We start from the raw sequence: 26,854 nt of genomic DNA, 5'->3' as shown, positions 1-26,854 counted from the left end.
GGCTACAGAATAACTTATTCTGTAGCCACTTTGAGTTATGATAATTACTATGTTAATTTACGAGATTATAGTAACTCCTTACTAAGTGGTTTAATATAATGTTATGGTAAATATCCCCATGTGTTATAGTAACCCAACTATCGTAAATATGTATTGACATTATGGTAAATTAGTATATAAAATTATAGTAAATGGAGGTGGCTACAGAATAACTTATTTTGTAGCCGGCTACTGAATAGCCTCTCCCTATATATAGATACATATATATATATATATATATATATATATATATATATATACATACATATATACATACATTTGCTGTCTAAGACAAGTTTCAAATAGAATACTACTATAGTATAATTTCCAATTCGCATGTGGAGCATGTTGTAACTTGCAACACAAAGGCCATGTTTGGGCGAAAGCAAGCAGCAGTTGGAGAGTTCTATTGTGTAAAAGAACTTTTGAATGGGAAGCAATAATTCCATCTCAGAGTTTAGCTCCCTGTGGCATGCACTGTCGTGTAAAAGAACTTTTGAATGGAGACCTATAATTCCACCTTAGTGTTTAGCCCGCTATGGCATGCAATGGTGATTCAGTCATTCAGGTACCATTTACATAGAGTTGAGTTTAAGCATTAACTAGTTCACTCAAAAGTTTAAGCTGCTGAGGAAAACAGGCAACCTACTTATACTTCAAACACTCACAAGTGAACTATAACTGCACTCTGATTTCTGAACTCAACAATGGTAGGGCCATGTCGATCCATGGGATCCTCTTGATGTTACTTTGAACAGACAAGACCCCTTAAAGCATCACAATTATGGTTTTCCATGTATTTGGCCCAACCAGGTCTCAAACGCAGGACCTCTGATTTTTTATGCCAAATTGATTACATGTATAACCAATGTCCTAAAAGCATAATATTTTAAGTGTGAAATCCACGGATACTTCAATACACTGGTTGCAGCATGCACCACATAAATAAAACTTTTGAATGGCAAGCTCTTATATATATAAAAATGAGGCTGAATAAGATACCAGTGTATGGAAATTGAAACTATGAAAAAGTAATAAGTGATAACAGAGAAATAATTTATCATCAAAGGCTAAATGGCAGAGTTCCTTGCACAAGGTACCTACAAGTCACAGGTAAAGTAAAAAACAATGAAGTCAGAGCTACCGGTAGTGTCAAGAATGAGCTAGCTGGTAAACTTTCATTCTCTAACATTGCAAGTACAAGATGGATAGCCCGAAAAAACTGAAGGTGCAAAAATAAACTTTTTCTGTTTAGCATCACATATCTGTTCACCACCATCAAAAGACTGCGACTGCACAACACATGACTAATGTGGCAACCCCTTCCTTTAAAAAAAAAAGAAAGAAAAGAAAGAAAGAAATGTGTCAACCCCAATTAATCGAACCGAACATGTTCCCTTGGACACTCTGTACCCTACCTAGTGGCAAATGGTCTTATGACTAATGCGAAATAGTCAGCACAGATCGCAATTAACAACAGGACAATAAATGTACATCATTTCTTCGTTCACACTATGCAATAGTAAGCATATCAAAAGTTTCACATGTTGTATTACAGTATTGTAGTGACTACTATGGGAACAAGCATCCAATCAACAGATGTGATGTGTACAAACGTTCATCAATATCAATCCGTTCAACAAAATCATACCTGCAACGTGATCCTGCCAACCATGAACTATGTTCTTCTCCTAGAGTGATTGGCAGACACTTGTGATCCCTCAAATAAATCAGATAGCTGGCTCTCCAAATCTTCTGGTGTGTACTTTATATATTTTCCTGGATTTCTTCCCCCGTCCACTTGATTGCCATATCTGCCCAGAAAAGCACGATAAGCTGGAATCACATTTTCAGATATTGATATCTTCAGTTCTTCCCGGAGCTGAGGATCTGGAACTTTCCAGAGTGTCTGGTTCCTGTAAATTTCCTCAAAGGCCATGTTGAAGTTCTTGAACCTATCCTTGATGGACATCCTCGAACTTGAATGCAAACTGCCACTGCCACTGCCACTCCCGCTACCACTACCACTCCCATGTCCATCTTCCTTGAAATAAGACAAAGCCTTGGTCCAAGAAAGCCTTAGGTAGCTCTTTGAATATTGTCGAATCTTGCCACTCCGCCTCTTTATCCAGTGATCACCCAAAACCTTTCCTAGCTCAGAATCCTTTACCTTCTGAACAATATAGAGCAAATTGTTCATGGCAAATATGCACTCCAGGGCAGCATCTTCATAGAGCTTAGATTTTTCCTCCAAATTGGCCTCCAGGTAAGATATCAGCTTCAGAAGACGCCTTCCAAAAGGGGTCATGTTCTCCAAGTGTTCCTGATCCTGATCATCAGAACTTCTGAAAGCATCATGATCACTGCTGTCATCAGCCAAGAGTGCATCAAGTGTCTCACTGTAAACAACCAGCAACCTCAAATAGTTCATGACATAGCGTGTCATTGGATGGATCTCTCCAGTTGTCATTGCCCTCCGTGAGGTCTCCTGCTGTAACATCTTCCCAAACTCAAACAGGTTACCCCTCACAGCATCCCCAAGCCTATCGAGAATGGCTTGCACGTCGCTGATCACACCATCCCCAGAACTTCCTACGCACAAGTCCTTCATTTCGGGGATCACCTCTGCGAGTGCCTCGTACATGTCAAGGATCCGAGGGACCTTCTCTGGCGAGCGGGGGCATACCGCCACGGCACCCCCAAAGCTAAGAATCTGCATAATGCATCCTTTGGTGGACTCAAGGAAGCACTCCTCCATAAGTTCATCGGACGCATCAAGCACCTGGTCACAGAGGCGGCGCTCACCAGCCAGCAGCACGCGCACGACGGTCTTGACCCCGTGCACCCACTTCTTCATCTTGTCGTTGAGCAGCTTCCACTCGATGCGCTGCACATCGTCGATGCTGAGACGCTCGACGCCAAGCACGGAGAGGTACTCGTCGAGCAGGTCGCGGCGGACGGCACAGTAGGCGTCGGCGAGCTCGCGGGCGTACCCCGCGCGCGCCATCCGGTGGGCGATGGCGCGTAGGTCTTCGACGGCCTCGGGGCGCACGGGGTCGAACACCTGGTCCTCGAAGGGGTTAGATCCCAGGGCGGAGCCGCGCGCGGTGTCCGGGCCGGCGGGGGTGGCGTCGAGGGCGAGGCTGTGCGGCGTGGCGGCGTCGAAGTCGGGGGAGGCGTCGAGGTCGTCCATGGACTCGAGCGAGAGGCGGCGGAGCGAGAAGAAGAGGCCCGTGGGGTCGATGGGGACGGCGTGGCGGACCATGAGGTGGCGCAGCTCCTCCTCGAGGCGCGCCATGGCGAGCTGGACGGCGACGCCGGCCCGCGCGCCCCCCGGGCCGCCGCGCGCGAGGTGGTCAATGGCTACGTCCACGGCGGCGAGGTACTGCGCGACGTCGTCCTCGGGGGCCTCGAAGACGAGCGCCTCCGGGGTGGCGTCCCAGAGCTGGATGATCTGGTCGGCGGCGTCGAAGGCGGCGGCGGCGGCGGCGGCGGAGATCTCGGAGTCGGAGGCGGTGGAAAGGTCCGGGGAGGGGAAGAGGTGGTCGTTGGTGATGGAGGAGAGGCGGTTGTCGAAGCCGGAGAGTATGCGGATCATGTCGTCAGCGGCGTTCTTGGAGGTGGCGAGGGACTTGACGATGTGCTGCGCCGCGGCCAGGACCTTGTCGCCGCCGGCGGAGGGGGCCTCCTGCTGGGGCGGCGGCGGGGGCACCGCCGACGACATCACCGGCGTCGGCTCAGCCTCGGGGCGGGGTGGGGATTTTCCGGATTCTTGGAGCCCGAAGGAGGCGGAGGTGACTTGGGTGTTATGCCGCTGCCTGCCGTCTCTCTTGCTCCTGCCGGCTGCCGCTGCCTGCCGTCTCTCTTGCTCCTGCCGGCTGCCGCTGCCTTTGTTTGACCGCTGTGTTGGGTGGCTGTGGAGTCCTAGGCGAGACGAGAGTGTGTGCGCGGTCGGCGCTGCGTCTCAGGGAAGGTCAAGTGTGTCAAGACTGTCTCCGGTCCTAGGCGAGACGAGAGTGTGTGCGTGGTCGGCGCTGCGTCTCAGGGAAGGTCAAGTGTGTCAAGACTGTCTCAAGACTGTCTCCGGTAGCTTACGGATCCAAATCCAAAATAGATAATAAAATATATAAAATTAGTCCAACAGAGTATTTATATGAAAAATCTATTTTAAGTTGTCTAAGAGATACAACCTAAATATAAGTATTCTCTCTTAAAAATCAATTTACATAAAAAAAATTCTCTTTTAGATCTTCTTATTAAAGAAGATATCAAATAAATATTGAACCTTTTACCTAACCCTACCGGAGAACCTAAGAATCATATATTTTGTGTGTCGTCGTTACAGATAGCCTGTGCCTCCATTTGATCCATCCTCGGCACTGCCTTCAGCTTAATTAATTAATTATTTCTAACAAGACGTTGTACTCTGCGCCGGCCGTGCCATACCGAGACACAGCGCTTCATAATTTTTACTCCCTCGGTCAAATCAGGTCAAACTTTCTCGATTTTGAGTAGGTTTATAGAAAATACATGCAATATTTATATCTTTAAATAAATTTATTATGAAAGTATATTCAATGATCTTTCTAATGATACTAACTATGTATTATAAATATTAATATTCTTTTATATATAATTGGTTAAAATTAAAATCGGAAACGAGAACGACTTCTATTTTGGAACAGATGAGTAACTTTTTATTTAAGTGAATTCCCTCTATACCATAAACATAAATTATACTCCATTCAAATTGCTTAGCTGGATTCTATAAATTAAAACTGACCTCTAGAAACGGTGTCTCATTTTATTATTAGATTACTTTATATTTGAATTTTGTGTCTTCTTGTTTTCCACTCCCACAAAATTGTTGTTATGTTTCGATACTAAAATAACTATTTTTGTCGCTCCCAGCGATATGAATTAGTACTACCGTAGTGTCGGGTACCATAGAATGGGGTACTCCGAGCGTACATCAAAAGAGTCACTTAAATCCCATCAACAACGAAGCCAGAAGGTAAGCTATGGGTTCATCGCCGGCCCCGTCCGAGCCCACCGGCTCTCCGCCTCGCCTGAGGCCTCGCACGGGAGGTCTCGACGCCCTGACGAAATCTCCGCCTCGCGCGAGGCCTCTCGCGACAGGTCTCGGCAAGGAGCCCAATCTCCGTCTCGCCCGAGGCCCCGTGCGTACAACCTCGAATGAGACAGCTATTCTCTGTATCGCTCGAGGCCGGCTTGTCAACAACCCGTCGCTTCCGCCTCGACCAGTCTTCCCGACAGCATGTCACGTCCTATTAATGCGTCAACCACTCCCGCAATCTCAGTTGGACGACGGTTCAACACTACGGAGTGGCCGACGGGACAAGAAGTCGCATCAGCGCCATACCGACTGAGACGGGGCACGGCGGAGATTACCGGCCACTGTATTCTGGCGCTGTGCCCACGATCAGCGCCCGCACTGTGCCCCACAATCCCCGCCTCGAAGACAACGCGGCATGGGAAGCCTGGCCCGAGTCATCATCGCCTCCGAACCAGCGTACCAGAACGACCGCTCCCTCCGAGCCTCGGCACCCTACGATAGGGCCTCAGCCATCTCGAGATTCACGTCTGCCGAGACCCCCACCACGGTTCGGCCTCGGTGCCAACCAAGCCCTGGCCTCGCGCGTAGTCCACCCACAGCGACCGCACGCTGACCGCCACGCCCGCTTCGAGGCAGCCCTAGAGCTCCCATGACGCACAGGATCGGATGTGACCAACACGTCGCCCTAGCTCCAAGGACGGACCACTCCGACGACAACACCACCACAGGAACAGGCTACAGGGCTCGGACATGCCGCCTCTGTTCGCACGACGCCGTATAGTTAGCACATATACTACCCTTGTCCACCCTTCAAACTATAAAAGGAAAGGACTTGGGCCATTTCTAGGGGGGAGATGGGCACTCATGAAGAACAACACCCTGTAACACGTACACTTCCCTGCGGCCTGAGAGCAACGTCTCAAGCAGCCCACATCACTCCCCGCCGAGACCGGGGACTAGCTCCCTCTCTCACCTAGCTTGTAACCCCCTACTACAAGTAGTTCGGTGCAAGGAATACAAGATCGATCTCTCAGACTGGACATAGGGGACCAATTGCCTGAATCAGTATAAGCCTTGTGTCTCTTTGCATCACCATCTGGGATTAGAAACACGCAGCACAAATTCACTAGTTGATTGAGGATCCCCCAGTCCAAAACACCGATAGTTGGCGCGCCAGGTAGGGGCCTCTGCGTGTCCGCTTCGTCATCCCAACAAGTTCCGGATGGCAGACCCCGTACAACCACTGCGTCTCGGCACGGTGGTCTGGTTTGGGAACCTAGAGTTCATGTCTCTAGGGCATGAGTACGACATGGTACTCCTCACGCCCTGAACACTGCCTGTCGACGACGATGTCACGCACCGGCAGCCCAGGCGCAGGTGGCGCCCAGGCGGCTGCTCTCGCCGCGCTCGCCAGGCACGACGTGAGTAGGATCACCCCGATGCCACGCGAACCCAGGGCGATTCGCCGCTCTTCGACGATATCCCACGACCAGCTGTTGGCGTAAGGTCCCTGGTTGGGGACCTATCTAGCCTGAGCCTGGACAAGGGAAAAACGCCGGTGGCACCCGGCGACGCCCCGACATCAAGCTCCGCTCCACCACTCTCTGAGGAGCCAACCTCGATGGAGCAGAGCCTAGTGACGGCACCTTCTCCATACCCCTTCGGGTTGAGAAATGTCGTCGCCTCTTATGCTTATGCCTACGCTTCCGCTCACGCGGATCTCTCGGAGCGCCGCCAGCGCTTCGCTTTCGACTTTGACACCACCGCGTCGACCCACACCCACGCTGACTCCTCGGAGGAGGACGAGGCATGGGCCAGAGCAGATTTCTCCAACCTCCACAACCACAAAACCATGCGTCGCTTCTTGGCCGCAAGTGACTATTGCTTTGGCTACTCCGATTCTGACAATGAAGGTACTTACGATCCCTCCCATGAGTCCTTCCACGTTGGACTTGGGATGCCAAGCACGGGCGACGAGGACGAGGGGGTAGGCAACCACACTTCGCTTCATCAGGGAACGGGCGATGCCACGCCTTCACGCATTGTCCCACCGGTAGTACGGAACGAGAACCTTGCCCTTAGACAATTTTGACACCCAGACCTAGAGCAGCTCCATGAGCTTCAGGCCAAGGTGGAGCAAGATCGGCTCCTTCTGCAACAACTCCGAAACACTCTCGAGCAGGAGCAGCAGGGCCGCGGTGACGGTGGAGGAGCCCGGCGACGGGCTCGCGACGTACACCACCGCATCAACGACGACGAAGGGGACGATCGTCCCCCAATCTTCAATCGCACTAGCCAGAATGTCACAACTGTGGCAATGCTAGTGCGCGCGATGCCCGAGCCCTCTACCACGGAAGGGCGATGGGTTCGCGGTGAGCTCCAAGATCTCCTCGAGACCACCATGATGCAGCAGGCAGAGAGTTCCGCCTCTCGGTGGCGCGAAGCCGTCTCGGACCTCCCCTCAGCACCACATCGATAGAATAGGGAGGCCTCGGTTCGTCCCGAGCCCGCTTAGGCACCGATAATCAACAGGGTCCCCTCGGTCCATGACCGCCTCGACAACCAACACGAGGCGCAGGGTGACCACGAGGTGGTCAGCCGACGATGACGCCACTTTAGTGAGGGGCCCGCCTGAGGCTACCATCCGCATTGGGGCGGCCGCTACAATAGTGAGGAGGACCATAGTCCTTCTCCCGAACCGCCCGGCCCCTGAGTCTTTAGCAGAGCCATCCACAATGCTCAGATTCTAGCCCAGTTTTGCCAGCCAGCCAACCTCACCAAGTATAGCGATGAGACCAACCCCGAGCTCTGGCTCGCCGATTACCGCCTAGCTTGTCAGCTAGGTGGCGCGGACGATGACCTGCTCATCATCCGCAACCTCCCCTTACTCTTGTCAGACTCGGCACGAGTCTAGCTTGAGCACCTTACTCCCTCTCAGATCCACGACTAGCGTGACTTGGTTAGGATCTTCGGGAATTTCCAAGGCACATACGTGCGCCCTAGAAACTCCTGGGACCTTAAGAGCTGTCGCCAGAAACTAGATGAGTCTCTCTGAGACTTCATCCGGTGCTTCTCTAAACAGTGCACCGAGTTGCCCAGCGTCGGTGATTCAGAGATCGTCCAGGCTTTCCTCTCCGGCACCACCTGCCGAGACTTGGTTCGAGAGTTAGGCCAAAACATGCCGCGCTCAGCTGCCGCGCTCCTCGACATCGTCACCAACTTTGCCTCGGGCGAAGAGGCTTTAGGGGCCATCTTCCCTGAGAACGATGCCAAGGGGAAGCGGAGGGATGAGGCCCCGAGGCCTCGGTTCCCCACCTCCCCAAAAGAAAGAAAAAGGATTGCCAGGGGAAGCAGGCCGTCCTCGAGGCCGATCTGGTCGCGGCTGCAGAACGCAAGAATCCCTGAGGCCCTAGGGGCCCTAGGCCTTTCGACGACATGCTTAAGAAACCCTACCCTTACCACCAAGGCCCGGTAAAGCATGCCCTCGAGGATTGCTCCATGCTACGGCGTTACTACGCCAGGCTCGGGCTCCCCGACGATGACGCCAAGCAGAAGGGCACCGGCGACTGGGATGATGACAAGGACAACGGGTTCCCCAAGGTACACAACGCCTTCATGATCTTCGGTGGACCCTCGGCGTGCCTTACGGTGCGGTAGCGAAAGAGAGAACACTGAGAGGTCTTCTCGGTCAAGGTGGCCACTCCCCGGTACCTCGACTGGTCTTGGGAGGTGATCACCTTTGATCGAGATGACCACCCCAACCATGTTTCGAATCCCGAGTAGTACCCACTTGTTGTCGACCTAATCATCGGCAACACCTGACTCACCAAGGTGTTAATGGACGGAGGCAGCGGCCTCAATATCCTCTACGCCAGCACCCTAGAGCTCTTGGAGATCGACCGGTCGAGGCTCCGAGGTGACGCCGCACCTTTCCATGGCATCATGCCTGGGAAACGCACGCGACCCCTCGGGCGCATCGACCTTCCTATTTGCTTCGGCACCCCCTCCAACTACCGCAAGGAGGTCCTTACCTTCGAGGTGGTCGGGTTTAGGGGAACCTACCATGCCATACTAGGCGCAGCCATGCTACGCCAAGTTCATGGCAGTCCCCAACTATACCTACCTCAAGCTCAAGATGCCGGGTCCTAATGGTGTCATCACGATTGAGTCTACATACGAACATGCATACGATTGCGACATCGAGTGCATCGAGTACGCCGTGGCTCTCGTGGAGGCCGAGATCCTCATCGCCAACCTCGACCAACTCAGTGGCAAGGCGCCTGACTCCAAGCATCGCATAGGGATGTTTGAGCCCGTGGAGGCCATCAAGCTTGTCCCGGTCGACCCTGCCTGCCCCGACGACCGGGCACTGAGGATCAGCGCCATCCTCGACATCAATAGGAAGCCGTGCTCGTCGACTTCCTCCGCGTGAATGCTGACATATTCGCATGGAGTCCCTCGGACATGCCAGGCATACTGAGGGAGGTCGCCGAGCATGCCTTGGACATCCGGGCCGGCTCTAGACCGGTGAAGCAACGCCTACGCCGATTTGATGAGGAAAAGCGTAGGGCCATCGGTGAGGAGGTGTAGAAACTCTTGGCGGCTGGGTTCATCAAGGAAGTGTCCCACCCAGAGTGGTTGGCTAACCCCATGTTAGTTAGGAAGAAAAATGGGAAATAGAGGATGTGTGTAGACTACACCGGTTTGAATAAAGCCTATCTAAAAGTCCCCTTCCCATTACCTCGAATCGATCAGATCGTTGACTCCACGGCGGGGTGCGAGACCCTATCTTTTCTTGATGCATATTCTGGTTACCATCAAATCAAGATGAAAAAGTCCGATTAGCTTGTGACTTCCTTCATCACCCCATTTGGCATGTACTGCTACGTGACTATGCCTTTCGGCCTCAGAGACGCAGGGGCCACGTACCAGCGGTGCATGACCCAGGTCTTTGGCGACCACATTGGGCGAACCATTGAGGCCTATGTGGACGACATCGTGGTCAAGACCAGAAAGGCCGAGGATCTCGTCGACAACTTGAAGATAGCCTTCAAATGCTTTAGAGAGATAGAGGCATCAAGCTCAATCCCGAGAAGTGTGTGTTCGGGGTCCCCCGAGGCATGCTCTTGAGATTCATAGTCTCGGAACGCGGCATCGAAGCCAACCCAGAGAAGGTCTCAGCCATAACCAGCATGGGACCAATTAGAGACCTCAAAGGAGTGTAGAGGGTCATGGGATGCCTTGTGGCCCTGAGCCGCTCCATCTCGCGCCTCGGCAAAAAAGGCTTGCCTCTGTGCCAACTCTTGAGAAAATCCGAGCACTTTTCTTGGACCCCCAAGGCCAAAGAAGCCCTCACCAAGCTTAAAGCACTGCTCACTAATCCTCCTGTCCTAGTACCCCCGGCCAAGGATGAGGCCCTCTTACTCTATGTTGTCGTAATGATCCAAGTGGTCAGCGCTGCCATAGTAGTAGAAAGGCAGGAAGAGGGGCATGCTCTACCCACCCAATGACCTATTTACTTCATCAGCGAAGTGCTCTCCGAGACCAAAACACGCTACCCCCACATCCAGAAGCTGGTCTACGCCGTAGTCCTGGCCCGGTGCAAGCTGCGTCACTACTTCGAGTCCCACCCAGTGACCGTGGTATAGTCTTTCCCCTTGGGAGAGATAGTCCATAACCGGGAAGCCTCAGGCAGGATAGCCAAGTGGGCCGTCGAGCTTATGGGGGAAGCCTTGACTTTTGCACCTCGGAAAATGATTAAGTCTTAGGTCTTGGCCGATTTTGTGGCTGAGTGGACCGACACCCAATTACCACCTGCTCAAGTCCAGACAGAATGCTGGACCATGTACTTCAATGGGTCTCTAATGAAGACCAGGGCAGGCATGGGTCTCCTCTTTGTCTCGCCCCTTGGAGTACACATGCGCTACATGGTGCGGCTCCACTTCACCGCCTCCAACAACGTGGCCGAGTACGAGGCCCTCGTCAATGGCTTGCAAGTTGCCATTGAACTTGGGGTACGGCGTCTCGACATTCGGGGTGACTCGTAGCTCGTCGTCGATCAAGTCATGAAGGAGCCAAACTGCCTCAACCCCAAAATGGAGGCTTACTGTGAGTTGGTACGTCGCCTAGAAGATAAGTTCGACGGTCTCGAACTAAACCACATCGCATGGAAGTACAATGAGGCCACCGACAAACTGGCAAAGATGGCCTCGGCACGGGCTCCGGTCCCCTCGAACGTCTTTGCCAGGGACCTCCACAAACCTTCCATTGACTACACCTTGGTAATAGAGGAGGGCCCACCGGCCGAAATCACCACGGGGCTCGACGCCCCCTCCACTGCCGAGACTCTCCCGATCAAGCCTGAGGTCATGGAAGTCAACACCAAGCCTCTACAGACCGACTGGGACGCGGACTGGCGAATCCTGTTCCTTGATTGGCTTGATCGGGAGGAGCTTCCTAGTGACAGAACCGAAGCCCGACGGCTTGCGTGCCGAGCCAAGACTTACGTCCTCTACAATGACAAATTGTACAGACAAAGTCCCTTCGGTGTCCTCCAACAATGCATTACCACCGAGGCAGGCCGAGCCCTGCTTTGGGACTTACATGCAGGGGCTTGCGGGCACCATGCGGTGCCTCGGACGCTCGTAGGAAATGCTTTCCACCAAGGGTTCTACTGGCCGACGGCGGTCGCCGACACCACCAAGCTAGTACGCTCCTGTGAAGGATGCCAGTACTATGCTCGGTAGACACATCTCTCAGCCCTGGCCCTCCAAACCATCCCCATCACGTGGTCGTTCGCCGTATGGGGGCTCGACATGGTCGGGCCTCTGCAAAAGGCCCCTGAGGGCTACACCCATCTACTGGTATCAATCAACAAGTTCTCCAAATGGATCGAGGCTCGTTCGATCAATCAAATCAAATCTGAGCAAGCAGTGCTGTTCTTCACTAACATTATCCACAGGTTTGGGGTTCCTAACACCATCATCACCGACAACGGGACACAGTTCACCGGCAAAAAATTCTTGACGTTCTGCGACGACCACCACATCCGTGTGGCCTGGTCGGCCGTAGGACACCCAAGGACCAATGGCCAAGTAGAGCGGGCCAACGGCATGATCCTACAAGGCCTCAAGCCAAGAATTTATAACCGGTTGAAGAAGTTTGGCAAGAAATGGCTCGCCGAACTCCCATCGGTCATCTGGAGCCTAAGGAACACCCAAGCCAAGCCACAGGGTTCACGCCTTTCTTCCTGGTCTATGGGGCCGAGGCCATCCTCCCCACTGACTTGGAATATGGTTCCCCAAGGCTACAGGCCTATAACGAATGAAGCAACCGCACCACCCGAGAGGACGCCCTCGACCAACTAGAGGAAGCCCGAGACATCGCGCTGCTACACTCGGCTAAATACCAGCAGACCCTACGGCGCTATTAGGCCCGGCGCATTCAAGGCCAAGACTTGAAGGTAGGCGACCTGGTGTTGAGGCTAGCACAGAGCAACAAGGGCCGCCACAAGCTGACCCCGCCATGGGAAGGACCGTACATCATCGCCCAAGTGTTGAAGCCCGGGACCTACAAGCTAGCCAACGAAAAGGGCGAAATCTTCACCAACGCTTGGAACATAGAACAACTACGTCGCTTTTATCCTTAAAATTCCAAGCATTGTATATATTGTTTCTCGGAGTACAATTGAAACCCGTTTTTTAGTTGTTCTAATTTTTTGAGAAATTCCCCGAGCCTATCGTTGGTCTCGGCAATACGATGACACTATAAGGGAGACTTGGCTCTGCCTCCGCAGAACCAAATCTCCCTCAGGGGCTAGATGGGGGATTCCCCCTAAAGTCCCATGCGCCATTTTTAGTCGTTTTTCGAAAAAATTCCTACATCGAACCCTCTAGCACGCTCTGACGAATCGGTTGCGGAAAACCCAAGGACCAAAAGCCCATCTCAGGGCCAGAAGACCGGTTGAGTCGCGAGGCGGCCTAAGCCTCCGAGCTACGACGCTCCCTCACCACCTTTCGCCCAAGGGACGGATTAGGCTCCAAAGAGGTTTTTTTGCAAAGAAATCAGATCAGAGACAACAAGAGGACAGAGGCTCGGAAACAGAAGACAAGCGATTAAAGAAACACGAGTACTTTAAAAAGAGAGGCCTCGACGGCCACAAGCGTTACGATACAAATTTAATTCCTACTCTATTTACATGGCCGCTTGGGCCCAGGTCATGGCTCAGGACCTCCGACGTCGGCAGACGGCGGGGGAGGGACCACCTCCTCTTCAAACAACATTGCCAGCGTGGTGCTAGGGCCTTCTGCTGCCTCCAACAGCTTTATCACCACCTCGTCGGCCTCATCGTCATCATCGGGCAAGACACAGCCATCGCTGATGGCTTGAAGGTCAACACCAACGTAGTGCGAGGTGATGACGGCCAGTGCACGCTTGACGGCCGTATGCAGCGCTCCTCGTAGCTGCTCACGCACTTGACCGCTCAGCGCAATCAGATGGCTCCCAAGGGAGCTGCCTTGACTGAACCCCCTCGACCACCAGGGCCTCACAGGCGGCATGGGCAGCACTCTTCAGCGCCTCGTGCTCCCCGATCTTGGTCTTGAGCACCGTCTACACCGCGTTGGAAAGCCTTGGCTGCCTGGGTAACCTCCACCTCTGACTCTACACCACAGAAAATGGAATGGGGTTGAGCGAGGGAAAAAAACAAGCTAAATAGGGATGGAAGCCTACAGAACTCACCCTTGGCCTTAAGCTCCCAGTGTCGGACCTCGACCTGAAAGGCCTCGGCTTTCTCCTTCAAGCGTTGGGCCTCGACTCGAGAAGCCTCGGCCGCCCTAGAAGCTTCACTCCCCAGCTCTGTGTCACGCCAGGAAGTTAGGGAGCGAACATAAGGAAAAGAACATAAAGCAAGGGGACTAGGACTCACCCTCGGCCTTTCCCCTCCAAACCATAGCCTTGGTTTGTGAGGCCTCAGCCGCTGCAAGGGCCTCATCCAAAGCACCTTTTATTAGCTAGTGCGCACTCTGTTCCGCTCCTAGCTACCCAGCAAGAGCCATGGCTGAGGCCATAGCTTCTACGGCTCGAGACCTGAAGGCATCCCGATCACTGGCCACGCGGGCGAGCTCCTCCTCCAACTCCTTGACCCGCGCCGCCAGAGGGGTGAGCTACTCCTAGGCCATGGCTGCCTCGACCTTCGCATTGGCACAACGAAGGCGGAGGTCCTCCACCTCTGCGCTCTACGTCGATAGGAGCTCATTGGCGCCTGCAAGAAGGCCCTTCTGCCGCTGAAGCTGGTCCTAGACGTCCCTCTCCCACCGGAGAAAGACCGACTTCCTAAGAGACTGGGTCTCGAGCTCCTGGGGAAAATAGAATAGGGGTCAATCCCTACAAAGAAAACTCAGAAAAAGACCACCGCATGGGAAAAGAAAGCACAAACCTGGGCGACTCTGGGCAAATCGTTGGCCACCACGGACAGCGCCGTCCGTAGAGACCGCTCCGCCAGTTGGCGGTACTGCTCGAACGTGTCCAAGCGACCGCCCTCGGCTGCATCCTTGAGGGCAAATAGAGGCTCTACCTCATGATCATCCTGGCTTTGCCACAGGACACGCGGGTGGTTCCACCCGCGGGGCTCGGGTCGCACCCGCGCGAGGGCCGAGCTTCCCTCACCCGGGGTTGGAACCGGCTGTTCCACGACATCGGCCACCTCGGTGCCGGCCATCTCCTACGCCTAGGAAGTATCATCGAAGGAGATCGGAAGAACTTCCACCTCCCGGGTGCTCTCCCGCAACGGCGGTGGGCCTTGAACCAAAGGTGCTGCCAAGGCCTCCACGGTCCTCGTCTCCGCTTCCTAGGTCGACAGCCTCGCCGCATTCACGTTAGCCTCGGTGGTCCCAAGGGCTTCGGCCTCTGCCATCATGGCCTCAGTGGTCACGAGGGCTCTGGTACCCGCCGCAGCAGCCTCGATGGTCCTAGGCGCCGCGGCCTCTGTCGCCCCGACATATGGAACCCCGAGGACCTCAATCCTAGTGGCCTCGGCAGCCAAAGGAACCTCGGCAGAATCTGACCCACGGGCCTCGCCATCGTAGGGCGGAGGCGCTCCCTCCCCCTCCTGTGTCAGGGCCGCCTCGGCAGCCCCTCCTTGGGTGGCTGGCTCCTTCGGGTCAGCCCTTGCCGATGCCGTGCCACATTGTAGGGCAGCTTGCACCTCCGCCACCCAGTGGGCGGTGGAGACGGGGTTAACCTTGAGCGCTTTAAGGGGTGCCAAGGTAGGCACCTCCGCAGGTCGCTTTCGGCTAAGGACAAGACATTCACAGGGTCAGCACAAGACAAAAGAATGAACGAAAAGCACTGTGACCCCACCAAAAATACACCTACCTCGAGCAGGGCAGCAACCGCTTCACCACGATGACCCTTGTCTGCAAAGGCGGTGGCAGCGGCAGAGGCATGGCCTCTATGTCCATCGACGCCGGTTGGCCCTCAACGGACCCTGGCGCCCCCTCGGTCCTCTGCGGGGGCAGTTGCGTCGCCTCCACCGCCACTTGCTCCACCGCCACCGCCGAGCCCACCGGGCTAACGGCGCATTTGCCCAACGCCCGCGCCTCGGGCGTGTTGGCCTTAGCCTCGGAGCGGGCAATTGCCGACCTCAGGTGAGCTCCTCCTCCTCCTCCCGGGAGTGCCAGGCTACTTGCCAATGCCCCAGGCACCACCTCCCCTACGTCAGGGAGATGGTCTAGGAGACCTCGCCCCATCCCATCCTCGTCATCCCCGTCCGAGGCATCCGTTGATATCGATGGCGATGGGGATTCCTCCAACGGGAGGCCATCCGTCCTTTGCTGCTAGCGGCGCTTATCCAGCTCCTCGCGCGCGAGGATCTTCTTCGTGCGCTTCGCCGCCTTGGCGTCTTTTCGCTTTTTCTGTGCCTTGGCGTGCGCTCGATTGATCGCCTACCGCCTCACGTCCTTGAGAACGGGCAGCGGAGAGGTGCGCACGTCCCTCATCCCCTATAGGAACGGCGAGCGCGCATAAGGGAATGAGAAGTAAGGAGAAACGGAGGAGGTTTGGGGGTTATAGCGGTGCACAACTTACCAGCAAGAGGAACCCCCACGACGGGCGCATTGTGATGGGGGTCAAGTTGCCACCCCTTAGCTTCGCCTCCACCATCTCCCCCACCTGACGAAGAATTTCCTCGTCGGAAAGGGCGGAGGAGGACATCTAGATGCCCTCATTGGGCTCACCCGGCCTCATCTCGAACAGGCACCACCGCCGAGCCATCAGTGGCAGCATCCTCCGATGGTGGAAGGCAACCACGACCATAGCTGCGGTGAGGCCATGGCCCCATAGCCTCTCCAGCCCCTCTAGAAGCGGCTACAGCTTGGGTTGATCCTCCCTTGGGATGCCATACTTCCACCTCTCTAGGCACCTCCCCACAATCCGCTCAGTGTAGGGGGGAAGTCCTCCGTCGTCGTCGTGAAGATAGAACCAGCTCGTGTACCATCGGCGATTGGATGACACGAGCTGGGCCAGGATGTAGAGGTGCTGGCAGTCCTAGCGCACTTAGAGAGTGTAGCCACCGGCCCTCGTCGCTTTCCTCGTGCTCGATGTGCTCGTCGGCTTAGTGGTATGACCCACCCGGAAGAGATGGAGCCACAACTCCTAATGGGGAGCAATCCCCAAGTACCCCTCGCAGACGACAATGAAGATGGCCGCCTGTGCAATGGAGTTGGGGTTGAAGTTGTGGAGCTCCACGCCATAGTAGTGCAGGAGCGCCCGCATGAACCGATCCGCTGGGGCGCCGAGGCCGCGCTCGTGAAAGGAGACGAAGCTCACGACATAACCGTCGCGAGGCCTCAGCTCCGGCTCGCCCGACGGAGCGATCCACTCTGGCCTGTTGGGGTCCATCACTGGACTAAGGAGTCCACCATCGACGAGCAACTAAAGCATCTCCGTGGTGACGTCAGATGGATCCCAAGGGTCCACCTCGATGACAACAATGTCACCAGCCATGGAAGCGGTGGAGGGATCGAATGCGGCGGTGAGTTTTTTTTCTCTCTCTCTCTTTCTCGCTCTCTCCCTGGCTCGCTCTTCTTCCCGGCACCCGCTGCTCTAGCAACGGCTCGATGGGGGTAGAGCTAACGTAGGCAAGGTAAGGTGAGGAGGAGCGAGGCTCTTTGCGTATTTATGCGGGGAGAAGGCGAAACGGACGGGCGATGAAATCGAGGAAGTTTCCCTAGGATCCGGTGTGGTTAACCTCGATCCGATTTTACCGCCCACGCGCCCACCTTTTTTCTCATTAATTGTGGGAACAGATACGTCCCATCCACCATGTCGCGCCCGACCACTACGGCAGTAGGCATTGTTCCGCCTCCCTAGAAAACTGCCTCAAAAGGCGCGCCAGCCGTTGCCGAGCCAATGGGGAAGATATCCCCCCCCTGCCCCATTCCTTTTAGATGAAAGAACCGAGCTCTGAGCCTATTACGGTCCAGGGGTTCGAAGGCTGGGCCCCTAGGGGTTTTGACAGCTACCCCAGGACAACAGAGTCAGAAACGACCGTGGGCGAGCCCACACGGGGCCGAGGCCCAAGCAAGCGAAACGCTTGGGACGCCCTAAGTCGTGTCTGAGACCGGCTGAGAGGTCTTCGAATGGGATCCCACCGTAGGGAGGCGTTGAGCCACCGAGGCCCAGCGAACGGCCTCGGCACCCACTAGAGAAACCCTCTGGTACTCTTGGAGTGCGTCTCCGGACCGATAGCCGTCCCCTAGCGAACGGGGCATGGGCCTCCACTCGAACTTACCCGATAACAGCTCACCGGAAGTGCCAACGCTCATGCCCACCGAGGGTAGCCTGGCACATTCCACCCCTCCTTCTGAGCAAAAAGGAAGCGTGAGGGTCATACAAAAAAGCCAGGGGAACCCCTGATGGACCTCTGCTCCATGTAGAGGCTAGGGGGCTCTTCCTATAACCTTGCCGAGACCTAGCGACCCTGGCTCGCACTTGAGGGGACTTGGCAAAACAACCCCTCCTTCCGAGCGAAAAGGAAGCGCGAGGGTCATACAAAAAGCCAAGGGAGCTCCTAATGGCCCTCTCGCTCCGTGCGGAGGCTAGGGAGCCCTTCCTGCAGATATGCCGAGACCCTATGACCTAGGCTCGCACCCAAAGGGGCCTCGGCAAACAAACCCTCACACACGAGGGGCGTACAAAAAGCTAGGGGAACTCCCGATGGCCCTTTCGCTCCTTGCAGAGGCTAGGGGGCTCTTCCTACAACCTTGCCGAGACCCAGCGGCCCAGGCTCGCACCCGAATGGGCTCGGTAAACAACCCCTCCGTCCAAACGAAAAGGATATGTGAGGGTCAAACAAAAAAGCCAAGGGACCCCTGACCGCCCTCTCACTCCGGGCGGAGGCTCCTCCTGCACCCAAGACAAAGACAAACTACCTAAGCCCGCGCTAGAAGTTTCGTTACAAATACGATAAAGGGCACCGAGCCCATTACGGTCCAGGGGTTCAAAGGCTAGGCCCCTTGAGGTTTCGACAGCCGCCCCAGGGCAACAGAGTCAGTGACGACTATGGGCGAGCCCACGAATGACCAAGGCCCGAGCCAACAATCGCTCGGGGCATCCTAAGTCATGTCCGAGGCCGGTAGAGAGGTCTCCGAATGGGATCCCACCATAGGGAGGCACCGAGCCACCGGGGCCCAGCGAACAGCCTCAGCACCCACTAGAGAAACCCTCTAGTATCCTTGGAGTGCGTCTCTGGACCACTAGTCGTCCCCTAGCAAACGGGGCGCGGGCCTTCACTCGGACTTACCCAATAACAGCTCACCGGAAGTGCCACCGCTCGTGCCCACCGAGGGTAGCCTAGCACATTCCACCCCTCCTTCCAAGCAAAAAGGAAGCATGAGGGCCGCACAAAAAATCAGGGGCACCCCTGACCACCCTCTTGCTTCATGCAGAGGCTCGAGGCTCTCCCTATGACCTTGCTGAAACCCCACGACCCGAACTCGCACTTGTGGGCTCGGCAAATACGATAAAAACTCCTCACTCAAAACACGAAAAAAGCCCCTGGAGGAGTGACTCCACTCCTCCAGGGCCTCGGGGGCTACACCTGGCGGGTGCGCTCGCGCGCACCCACCGAAACCTCAAGAAGCAAAACACAATTCCTACGGGAGTGGCTGCAAGCCAAGTCTCGACAAACCCTCAGGGAGAGTGCACGCACTCCCCCTGAGGCTCGGGGGCTACTGTCGGGTACCATAGAATGGGGTACCCCGAGCGTACACCAAAAGAGTCACTTAAATCCCATCAACAACGAAGCCAGAAGGTAAGCCATGGGTTCATCGTCGGCCCCGTCCGAGCCCACCGGCTCTCCGCCTCGCCTGAGGCCTCGCACGGGAGGTCTCAATGCCCTGACGAAATCTCCGCCTTGCGTGAGGCCTCTCGCGAAAGGTCTTGGCAAGGAGCCCAATCTCTGTCTCGCCCGAGGCCTCGTGCATACAGCCTCGAGTGAGACAACTATTCTCCGTATCGCTCGAGGCCAGCTTGTCAACAACCCGTCGCTCCCGCCTCGACCAGTCTTCGCGACAGCATGTCACATCCTATTAATGCGTCAACCACTCCCACAATCTCAGCTGGACGACGGTTCAACACTACGAAGTGGCCGACGGGACAAGAAGTCGCATCAGCGCCATACCGGCTGAGACGGGGCACGGCGGAGATTACCGGCCACTGTATTCTGGCGCTGTGCCCACGACCAGCGCCCGCACTGTGCCCCGCAATCCCCGCCCCGAAGACAACGCGGCATGGGAAGCCTGGCCAGAGTCATCATCGCCTCCGAACTAGCGTACCAGAACGACCGCTCCCTCCGAGCCTCGGCACCCTATGATAGGGCCTCGGCCATCTCGAGATTCACGTTTGCTGAGACCCCACCACGGTTCGGCCTCGGCGCCAACCAAGCCCCGGCCTCACGCGCAGTCCACCCACAGCGACCGCACACTGACCGCCGCGCCCACTTCGAGGCAGCCCTAGAGCTCCCATGACGCACAGGATCGGATGTGACCAACACGTCGCCCCAGCGCTCTAAGGACGGACCACTCCGACGACCACACCGCCACAGGAACAGGCTACAGGGCTCGGACACGCTGCCTCTGTTCGCACGACGCCGTATAGTTAGCACATGTACTACCCTTGTCCACCCTTCAAACTATAAAAGAAAAGGACTTGGGCCATTTCTAGGGGGAGACGGGCACTCACGAAGAACAACACCCTGTAACACGCACACTTCCCTACGGCCTGAGAGCAATGTCTCAAGCAGCCCACATCACTCACCGCCGAGACCGGGGACTAGCTCCCTCTCTCACCTAGCTTGTAACCCCCTACTACAAGCAGTTCGGTGCAAGGAATACAAGATCGATCTCTCAGACTGGACGTAGGGCACCAATTGCCTGAACCAGTATAAGCCTTGTGTCTCTTTGCATCATCATCCGGGATTGGGAACACGCAGCACAAATTTACTAGTTGGTTGAGGATCCCCGGTCCAAAACACCGACACGTAGAAAACTTTCTGGGCCTCTCTGATAAATGATGCTATGATATTTTTCTTCTAAATACCGTCTACATGTACAATGCTAGTGGTACTGAGGTTGGAGGAACTAAGACAAGCATCGAAACCTGTATTCAGTGGCGGACCAGGCCAAAATTTCTGGTAGTGTGTACATATGCCAAGTGTAATCAATATTTAATTATGTATATATATATATATATATATACATTAGAGGTTTAGTTTTACATGTCATCATAAAAATTGTAATGGTCTTTATTCTATAAAAAAATGTAACGGTGCAACCCGAAAACGGATTACAAAGTTATCGCATTTTTTAGAAAAGAAAATGGCCCACATCAGCCCATCTCTCCCTCGCACGGCCTGCAGCAGGCCGCCAGGCTCACGGAATAAAGTCTGAGATTCCAAAAGAAATTAGACCGTCCGCAGCGATGGAAGGTTTGGACGTCTGGTAATGGGCTAACGGCGCACGTACACGCATGATCGGCAGCACATTTGGATCTCCATGACTAGTTTGGGAAAGAAAACTAGGACAGGCCGGGAACCTAAGCGAGCAATGGGCCGAAAGATATAGCCCACGAAAGGGAATCCCGAATGCAGGTCGGCAAACGGTCGCCGTCGGCCGGCCGGGTGCTTCCTTTTCAATTTTTTTTTGGATAAAAGAAGATTAAAAAAAATCGCCGGCGGCGCTGCGTGGAGCGTCGAAGCACGCTTCCTCCCCCTCCGGACACGGATCGCGATCCCATTCCCATTCCCAACGAAAGATGGCTGGCCAACCACAACCACAGCCACAAGGAAGGAATCAACAATTATTGGTGGGTGGGCCCGATGGCGACGGGTTTCCGCGTCCGTCCCACGCACGACCCTCGCCGGCTCGTGCTCCGTGCTCCTCCTTTTCATTCTTCATTCACAGGCCACAACATTCGGGGGTTCCGCAGGCATCGCTTCTTTTCCACAATAATTTTTCATTCAGACGTAGTAGAAACAGTATGGAGTGATGACAGCATAAGACCATTAGTTCGTTGCGTCGACACTGGCAGTGGCTGCACGTCCATCTTTATTATCTTGTGTATAAATAGTAAGTAGATGCCTCTCGCCTACATAGATTGTTATTGTTTGCTACACTCGCACGAGATTGCTCGCTACACTAGCTATGGCTACATTTTTTTTTTTGTCGTGGTAGGGTTAAGGTGCTACCTCCGTTCTAAAAGATACAATTATAGTAGTATCATTGCTTAAACTATCTCAAATTTTGAGTAAAATTATAGAAATGAATATCACAATTTATAGCACCAAATATATATACAATGAAAAATATTACACGACAAATCTAATGATTCTTATTGATACCATAGATATTTTTATTTTTCTAAATGAATATGATCAAACTCAAGATGGTTTAATTTGATTGTATTTTTTTTTCTAAACAGAGGTAGTGCATAGCTACCTAGGGAAGGCACTTTTGGATTGGAGGAATTTTTCCTATTTTCTGTTTTTTCTATGAAAATAAATTAATTCCTATGAAAGTTCTGTAAAAATTTCAAAGTACCAAAGAGCCTTTAAACGTTTAGACCAAAGGGCCTTTAAACGTTTACAACAGTGGGAACTGATTTCGTCTTGCGTCAAGGCACCATCCAAACCTTGTAGTAACACTTTTTTCCACTATATGTTGCCGTCATTGCTACCAAAATCATTAATACATATGGCCAAAGTTGGTTTTTAAAGGCACGAGTCCATTTGCATTTGTGTTATTGTCTGTGTTAATTACATATATCCGAGTCGACACTGCATGTCACCTTTCAAAATCGACCAAGAAAACAAAAAAGGGGTGCCTAACCCACTGTCGATCCACTACCCGCCTCGCACCGTGCTTCCTCCTCCATCCATGCTAGATTGTCAAATCTCCGCCCTAGATATGTGAGAGGGAGTCAGGGTAAGGAAGACTGAGAGATGAAAGGGAGATAGGATAAGGGGCTCACCAATCACCTCAGTGGTGTGGTTGTCATCGGCGATGTGGCTGTGCAACTTCTTAGCCTGTACCCAAGGATCGACCACTGTCTACTCCACCTAAATTTTGCCGCCACCGCTGCCCTAACATGCACCACCGCACTTGGAGACTCCTGGCGCGCCTACAGCCACGTGGAGCCCCGACGCCCTCCTCCTGCTGCAGCAGCTTCGCCTCCATCATGGTAAGGCGCACGCGGGGGCAGATCAAAGTCCGGATAGGGGCGTCAATACGGGAAGGTCAACGCTAGATCGATGGTCGTCGTCAAGGCGGGTGGGGCAAGGGGGAGCGAAGCGGGGAGAGGGTCACTAGGAGGAGGAGGACGATGAGGAGGGTGGTGCCACCAAAGGAAGAGCAAAAGGGAGAGGATGTCGTCACCGCCAGAAGAGCTCTGCCCTTCTGGTCGTCAACTTGATATTAATTAACTCATCAGAAAACAAGATTTACATCTTTTTGGGCATGCCACTTATATAATCTTTGAAATAATAACATTGTTAAATCTTAGAATAAATCTAGAAAAATGCAAGCACCCAAGTCCGATTGAGTATTAGAACCCAGGTGTGTCGATCCTAACACAAGGAGCTTAACTTAGCTAAGTTACGCTTAGTTTGTATCTCCAGTTGTCATTTACTCCATCCATCCCGAAAAGATGTAAATCTTGTTTTCTAATGAGTTAATTAATATCAAGTTTGACAAAATATATTAAGAAGATTAAAATTTATGATTCATAATAAATATTATCATATTAATAATGAAATATATATTTTTATAAAAAACAATTTAGAGTTTTTCTGCTATATGAAGTAGTTTAACCTGGATAATCAGAAGCATTGTGTTGGCTCGCGATCTCGTGAAATCCGTATGCCGCCCTCTCACAAAGTCAGCTAAACAGGGTGTGCCTAATCAAGACGTTATATACTAAGAAACCAAGTAAGGGTGATCACAAGATGAAAAACAATCTACACAGAAAGTAATCGGATCCAAGAAGTAGAAGATTTAAGGATAAATCTTCTAAGTGGGGTAGATCCGGACCCGATCCAAGAAAAGGAGGAAATTACTAAGAAGACATGGCAAAAACAAGTTGAAGCAAAAGATGCAAGTTTTTGGATGAGAAATAGAATCCAAAGAAGATGAGAAATGGAACCCTAAGAACACTGCGATTGTTGCTCAAAAGAAGCAAACCAAGGATATTGGCACCACAAACCCAGAAAGTTTAAAGCTCAAGAAATCTACAAAAGGGGTGAATCATATGGAGTCTAAAGTATCAAGATGGATAGCTCTACAGCTCAAGACAAAGGGTGATATGCATATTGGAAGACACCAAAAGACCAAGACATCTTAAGCGACTCGACAACCAGCAGAATATAGAAGAAGATGGTATACTCAGAAGAATACTAGAAGATCGAATCTTCTAAGTGGGGTAGCCCCCAGAGATAGAAGAAGAAGAATTGGAAATTTCTCGAAGACCAGACAGTCAGAGAATAGTTCAAGAAAAAAGGGTACAGAAGGCGAAAACAGATCGAGCAGCTACCATTGGACAAGAGGTATACCTCCTACTAACAGGATGTGATCCCCAACAGGATGGTCACAGGGTGGTATTTTCTTGTTCCAGTCAAGTAGTAATCGCCCTGGCAAGGCAATAGAGATTATACTCCTTCCGACAGGGTACTACCTCCCTATCAAAAGGGTGGTACACTAGCGGATCGAGGAACTCTCCGGAGGACAGCACACTAAGGCAAAAAAAATCCCTCCCTCTCTAGATCTTTCCCTCTCTCTAGATTTTCTCTCTCTCTAGGTTTTCCTCTCTAGTTTACTTGATTCTCGGAGACGAGATTCTTCTAAGTGGGGTAGATATGTAACACCCGTGTTTTGCATCATGTTAAAATCCACTAAAAAATGAACTTTTTAAAACTTTACAACAAATTAAAATTTGATTAGTTTATTTCTGCAAAACCATTTTCAAAAGAAAATGTTTTCCAAAACCCTTGCATCAAAATTCACCATATGCATTTAGGTTAGAATGTTGGAATTACTTGAGTGCTTGAATGCTTGAATGATTGCCTGCATATGTGTTTGAATGCTTTCCTTCTGGAATTTATTTGCGGCACCAAAATAACTTCCCTTAATTACCAGTTGCATTCTTGAATTATTTAAGACCTTTTCTTTATATTATAGAGGTAGATAATGCCCCATAGATATAAATATTATTTTATTCTCTAGGAATTATAATGGCCATCGTGTTGATAAATTATAGGTTTAATTATTCTTTCTAGTATTCCCTTCTTAATTTACATTTAGTTAATTTATGTTTATATACCTTAGGGAACCTGGAAATATGAAATTATTACTTTTAATCATAGTTATATAGAAAATACATCATAAATAAGAAAACCCTTCAATCTCTCCTGTGTGTACGAGCGTGTGGACTGAGCCCAGTGTCGCCCTTGGCCCAAGCCGCGCAGCGCTGCCTTCATGTGAGACGCGCTGGACACCGCGTCCGCTCCGCGTGAGCGCGTAAATGCTGCAGGACGCCGTCTTCCTCCTCGAGCACGTGAACACATGGCGGCCAAGATATTTCCGAAGAACCGCCTCTGTGCGTCGTCGGCTTCCCTGCGAACAGATAAGCGTGAGCGTGGTCGCCGGAGATATTTTGGGGGCGCCACCGCCTTACCTGCTCCCTCGTCCTCCCCTGCTTTCTCTCCCTCCTTCTCCTTCTCCTTCTCCTTCTCTTTCTCTCTCATGCTCTCTCGGGTGGTTGACCAAGGGGATGAGAACTACGGGCAAAGGCCCGTGACCGAGCGGCCACGCCGCGTGAGCCATTCGCCCGCCACCTCGCCCTTGGGAGCCCCACATGGCAGTGCCCCATCCTCCTCCTCCTTTTCTGGGTAGACCCGGCCTACGTAGACCAAATAGAGGAGGAGAGCTGGTCCACAGATCCGCGCATAGGTCCACGAGCGCACAGTGCATGGACCCACGCGTCAGCCGTGAAGTAAATTGCTAGGCGTACACAGGAAACGTACACAGGAGAATAAAAGGTTAGCTTTTTAGTTATAAAAAATTTCCCAAAAAAATCCTAAATAAACTAGAGTCACCCTAGATCATAACTAGATATTTGCCACTCATTTATCATTAGCTAAAATTGTAAAAATATTTTCCATATTCCCTTCCATTCGCGTTTAGCCAATAAACTTTAATATTTTATATCTTCTCCGTCTTAATTCTGAATTTTGTGATTCTTTCACTAAAAAACTTTTAAAATAAAACCCTACATATTTAATTCCTTTCTCCTAATTTCTGGTGCCCATTTAAATTCTAGTTTGATTGCTTTTCTTTCTTGTATTTAATTTAAATACTAATCGTAGTGATAGCCCATCACCGTAGTAGTAGTTAACCCTGCATATTCATGTGGGTGCATGTACCATGACACGTACCTGACTATGTCCGTACCCAATCACCTAAAATAGTAGCCACCCATATATACATGGATATGCCCGATACCCAGGTATACACTTATGTATGGCTAATTGTACCCTCCGCCGTTTCCCTAGCCTGACTAACCCGAGGCACATACATATGCATGTTTGTGTATGTGTCACTAACCCGGTGGACCTGTAGAAAGCTTGACCAAGTCATCTTTCTCTTTTAGGTTCACATAATAGTGAACCCTAATAATGTGGTCTGGTTTTCCATCAGACCAACCACCCCTTTAACCTAGCCCGTAGAAGCCCTACCCTATGGATGGAATACCTTCATCCAAACCTTACTTCAAATTGACATAATAATGATAACCTAGATAATAGCCTGTCACCCAATAGGACCAACCCGTCTAGGATCGTTGATTGCTTATGCTTGTTTTACATGCCTTGCTTGTTACTTTTCTTGTTTGTGCTTCCTTATTTGTCGACGCTAGACTACGTAGGATAGAAGACATGAAAGAACCCGATGGAGTCTAGAAGACAAGAACAGGAGACATAGGAATCGAAGGACATGATCGTCAATGAATGGAGGCAAGTTCTAACACCCACCTACCCCTATCTCTCCACCATACATGCCATCCCTTAACCACCTCCCTTCCACCACCACCACATTTTGCTAGCCTCCACCATAAACCCTCCACACTCTATCTCCACCATTCAGTAACCTCAACCTATTACCTAAAATCTCTTTTATGAAATAATAGAATTAT

The 26,854-nt window shown here is 52.3% G+C and overlaps 1 pseudogene; it reads right to left on the bottom strand.

The window, feature by feature from the left end:
* Positions 1 to 1,004: 1,004 nt before the first annotated feature.
* Positions 1,005 to 4,000, bottom strand: LOC136473830 (exocyst complex component EXO70B1-like; annotated as a pseudogene).
* Positions 4,001 to 26,854: the final 22,854 nt, after the last annotated feature.

This window comes from Miscanthus floridulus, chromosome 8, assembly GCF_019320115.1.
Source record: "Miscanthus floridulus cultivar M001 chromosome 8, ASM1932011v1, whole genome shotgun sequence".
Classification (NCBI taxonomy): domain Eukaryota; kingdom Viridiplantae; phylum Streptophyta; class Magnoliopsida; order Poales; family Poaceae; genus Miscanthus; species Miscanthus floridulus.
The sequence above is the reverse complement of the archived record's forward strand: the minus strand, read 5'-3'. Positions and strand labels throughout refer to the sequence as shown.